The following is a 5,166-nucleotide window of genomic DNA, read 5'->3' as shown; positions in this document are numbered from 1 at the left end:
AAAGAGGCAAGACCAAAGCAGTGACTCATGCAGCCACACAATGGGAGACCTCCTCGGCAGGCAGGCAGGCAGGCAGGCAATTCCCTGGCTTGTCTGGATAGGAAGTGAGCCTGCCAATCATACCGAAATTCCAGCTATGAAGGATTGACTCAGCCCCTGCTTCCCCAGGCGAAGAGGCAAACCTTCAGCAGGCAGAGATGCAGCAGGCAGCCTCCTTTGTGGGGGGCTGGTTTGAGCGTTTGCTTTTTATTAACATTTCTCTGGTAGGCTAGAGATTCACTCACAGTCCGGACATTTCTGTACCAGACTGAAACACTGGTGTGTGTGGGGGATCTCTCCCCCCCTCCCCACACACGAACGACTTCAACTTCAGTCGTAGACGCAGCTTTTTTAAAACACCGCATTTAAGCCGATCATATTTTGAGAGAGAGAGAGAGGGAGGGAGGGAGGCGCCCCCCGTCGGAGAACGCCGTCAGTCTTGGAGAAGCCGATGATGTCTGTTTCCCCCGAAGGGAGTCGGCGTGGGGGAGGCGGGGGGATTCCAAGGATTCCGGCTTGCAGCAGGCGCTCCGTTCCCAGTTGCTTTGGGGTGGAGACGGGTCGCGTCGAAATGCGGAGACCAAGCCCCTTTTTCAATGACCTCGGCAGGAATCGCAACAGAGAATCTGCCGTCCCCCCCCCCAAAAAAGGGCTGGCGGGTTGGGCCCCCCCACTCCTTTCAGGGCGTAAGGGGCGTACCCTCAAATGCACCAACGCTTCACTGCTCGGGCGTAAACCCCACTTATGTCAGTGGGACGCCCGCTACCCGTCTGCAACTTGTATGTCTACCTCCTCGTCCCGCTGAAGTCCGAGGGGCTGCCTCCCGAGTGAAAACGCCCCGCAGCAGGCGTTGAAAGAGGTCTCAGCAGCCCAACTGGTTCCGTTGTGGGCTCGGCTCGGAAGGACGGACTCTGTGAACTACCGGGGGTGGGTTGGGGGTGGGAGAGATTAGCACTAGAGGGAGGAGGAGTGTGGGGAGGAATCCGAAACACGTCTGCTCCGAAGTAATCCCCGTTCCAGGCCGCGGGGTTTACGTCCAGGAAAGCGCTTTTAGGAGGGCAGCCGTCCTTCGGCCGGCGGCGGGCAGGAGTCCGTTCCTCCGAGCGGCGTGAGAAGCCGCCCAAAGAAGCGAGCCAGTGTTCCCTCTAAGCTGTGGAGTCTTGTGAGCCAAAATTCCACTTTGTGAGCTACTGGCATTAAATTTGTGAGCGAGCCATTTGGCTCCGACGTGAATTGGTTTGCTCTGGAGCCCTCCTCCCTGAGCTCAGACAAAAATGTGAGAGCCGGAGGCTAAAAAACTCTGAGCTCGCTCACACTCACTCAGCTTAGAGGGAACACTGGCAGCGACTCCTTCAGGCGCCGGGGGAGGGACCCCCTCCGCAGCCCAGCGCTGAAACCCCAAGGCTGCTCCCCTGGTGGATTCCCCCCGCAGAGTCCGACTGGCACCCTAGGCAGGGCGGAGGGGGCGCGGCTGCTGCGGGCTGGAGCCCGGAGGGCCGAGGCAAGGAGCGTGCGGGGAGGGGGTGCGTGTGTGGCGAGTTCTTCTAGCGCAGGGAGGCCGCCGCGGGCTATGTGATGGGAGTTAAACTTGCAGGGATCGCCGCGGTCGACAAGAAGGGAGCGTAGCGCTGAGACGGAGGCGCCCCTGAGCATGTCTCCTCGCAAGTAATACTTGGCTGAGTTCTGAAAGGGGCTTCCGAGCGGGGGAACACTGAGCGGCTCTCAGAAAGCAAAGCAAAGGCTTTCCCAAGAATACGATGCTCTGTTATGCTTTGGAACAATTAAATTGCAAAACATAAAAATAAAAAGCAAAGCAAAGCAGGGGAAAGGGTCGGGGGGGGGGGGGGAAGGAGGCACGATGCCTGGGCAAAAGTGGACAAGATCCAGCCGAAGAGGCGAGCTCTACTGAGGTGGTTCTGCTAAACCTCCGGTATCTGGGGGGACAGAAGCGAAGGTGCTGGCAACGGGTTTTCGAACTGGAAAAGTTCGAGAATAGTGGGAAAGGTAGGAAGTGCGGGCAGCAGGTCTCTTCTTCGATCTGAATAGAGCAGACGGTGAAGGCAGGCGCGATCCGGCCTGCAGCTTCCCGGGATTAAGAAACCCCAACTGAATCCCGGACGATCTACTTTCTTCTAGTAAACACGGCTACGACCGGGCTGCACGACTGCAGTCCTGCACAATTACTTGGGAGTAAACAGGCATAGGGAGGTCTATTCCGAAATGAGTCCCAATTTATTCAGTGGATCTTACTCCCAGGAAGACGTTTTAGGATTGCAGCTTTTGTTGCCCTGTTCGACTCCAGCCCTTGAACCCAATACGGCCAGACGACTTTCCTTGTTTGCTCGGATGTAGCTGATTTCAATGAGAACTGGGATTTGGTTTGCAGGGTCACATTTTTAAAATCTTTATTGGCGCGTCTCTTTGTCCGTGCCTCTGGATTTTTAAAAAATCCCTAACCCACTGGAAAACAGTGATATATTAATTCGGTGGTGCAAAGCCGACTATTCTGACCGCTTTGGCAGTCGTTTTGTTTACTTTCCCGATCCCCTTCAAGAAACCGGAGTCAAACTCAAAAGATCGTTTCTATTGCCCCCTCCAAACGACCCCGATTTCTCTCTCTCCCGTTGACGCCAATAACGTATCCCTTTTCCCTTGTAAAGACTTTCTATGTTTCGTAGAACGTTCATCCCTGAGCAATTTACCTAGAAATACATCTTTTGGGGGGTTTTCTGGATCAGGATCGTGAGTGGGTGTGGGTGCGGTGCTTCCAGAATTTCTCTCTGGGTGAGGTGTGCCTAATTCGGCTTTTAACCTCGGACAACCCTGGGCTGCAAGCCTTTTCTTTGATGCCTCTGGTCTGACGTCGGAGGGGCTCTGGGTGGATTTTTTTGCCTAGGAAGATGTACGGTGGTTTCCTGCAGCGCCGCTGCGAGAGATCCTTCCCGCTCTGTCACCCGGGCTCCGTTGCAACGGGGCGTTTTATGCGGGACCTTTTTTATTCTCTCGGAGGGATGAAAGGCAGGCTGTACATAAAGGCAGGAAGCAAGCGGGGCGAGGTCTCGTCCCTGCCCTTAGGCTGTGCTTAAAATGGAATGCCACGATCCCTGACCTTTTTCGCCAAACCGCTTTCACTTCGGGACAGGCAGGAGAGGCGATTTTGCCGCAGGAGCCTGGCGCAGGGCTGAGCCAGCAGCGCCCCCGAATTCGCCGGCCAGGCAACCGCGGGGGGGGGGGCTCTTGCCCGGCCACTTTCCCCTGGCAGCCTGCGCCCCTGGACCCTTCCGACCCCCTCTCCGTCACCGCCCGGGGCGGAGACCTTCCCCTTCGCCTTCTCCGCCGGGCAGCTGGCGGGTCTCCACCTCTTCCTCCTTGGCGCCTCTTCCCAAGGAGCCGGCTTCCCTTTCGGCCGCTCGCTGGGCTGGGGCGGGAGAAGGCGAGAGGCGCGACCGACCCACGGGGCTGCCTGGCGGGATGGAGGCGCCTTCCGAGCACGAGAATCGCCCCCTGCCTGAGCGCTCCAAGGAAGGAGCGTCTCTCTCCTAGACGGAGGGAAACCAGGGGATGGTCGTTCGGGTGAAAGAAGGCAGAGAGCACACGTCCAGGTGTGGCAGTGCTCCCTCTAAGCCGAGGTAGTGTGAGCTCGCTGGCCCTTTTTAAGCCTCCGGCTCACACCTTTTTGCCTTCGCTCAGGGAGGGTGGCTCCAGAGCCAACAGCGGCCAGCTATCATGCCAGTGGCTCACAAAGTAGGATTGTTGCTCACAAGACTCCGCAGCTTAGAGGGAGCGTGGGTGTGTCGTCGCCTTTCATTTCTTTCCTGTCCCGGAGGGAGGGAGCGCTGCCTCCCGTCCCGAAGGCTTCTGTGCCGCGGCGGAGGACCTGGGTCCGGCGGTCCTCTCCCGTGCTGCGTGGGCTGGGGCCGCTCAACGGGTTCTCCCGATGCGGACGTTTTGTGTCCAAACAGGGCGGCCGGGGTCAGGTCCGGTGCGCGTCAGGCGGGGAGGGGCCAGGCAGGAGCTCTGCCAATGCAGTTCTGCAAAATACAAAATTGATGATGAGGATGAGGAGGAGGATTTATTAAATATATGAAAGTACAAGGATACATCCTGCCAACCTAGCAGTTCAAAAGCAAGACATTGCAAGTAGGTAAATAGGTACTACTTCGGTGGGAAGGTAACAGCGTTCCGTGCGCCTCGGTGTTTAGTCATGCCGGCCACAGGACCACGGAAACGTCTTCGGACAGCGCTGGCTCTTCGGCTTGGAAACGGAGATGAGCACCGCAACCCTAGAGTCGGACTCGACTGGCTTTCGAGCAAGGGAACCTTTACCTTTATAAGGATACAAAACTCCAGTGAGCGCGCCTGGTTTTTCCTCCTTACCACTGGATCCTCACACACCAACCCTGGGAGGGGGGTAGGCTGGAAGGGGGGGGGGTTGCCGCATCCGGGTCTCCCCCAGTGACCCCACCCTTATTTCTTCTCCTTCCCTTAAGTCAAGGGGTCAAGAGCCAGTTTGAAGCGTGATTGTTTGGGAGTGCGAAGTTGACGTGTGAATGAGCGTGTCTTAATGCCCTCTTCGCGGCTGCTGCTGCTGCTGCTTGCTTTCTTCTGCCCTAGAGAGGGTCGGCAGCTGCTTCCTCTCTTGTTCTCCTCTTCCTCCTCCTCCGCCCGCGGCTCTTCTGCAACGGTGCGGGGGGGGGGAGCTTTTGCTCGCCTCATTTCCTAACTTCCGAGGTCAACGCTTCCCGTCCTCAGCCGCTGCCGGAGATCGCTCCAAAGCCCCGGGCGGCCGCAGCTGGGAAGGGTTCCCTCCGTTCCGTTACACGGGGTGTCGAGTTGCCTACAGGCCCGGAGAAAAACGTCCCGTTCTCCGCGGGGGGCGAATCCAGGCGAAGGACGCGACCTCGACGCCTTTCCTGGCGGGGAAGTCCTGGGGGTGGGTTGGGGGCGGTGACTGGGAGGTCAAGGGCTGCTCTGGAAACCCAGTCGACGGGGCGGTGGGACGGCGAGGTGGCGCCTCTGGGCCTCCCTCCCCCTGGGCAGACATTTGGCTCGGATGGGAAGGCCGCGATCCCAGGCCGATGCGTGCGGGCTCTCTGGCCTGGACCCCCCCCCCCGCGTCTTGCTCCC

This window comes from Gekko japonicus, unplaced genomic scaffold (assembly GCF_001447785.1).
Source record: "Gekko japonicus isolate JY-2015 unplaced genomic scaffold, Gekko_japonicus_V1.1 scaffold62, whole genome shotgun sequence".
Lineage (NCBI taxonomy): Eukaryota > Metazoa > Chordata > Lepidosauria > Squamata > Gekkonidae > Gekko > Gekko japonicus.
Note: the sequence above shows the minus strand (reverse complement) of the source record.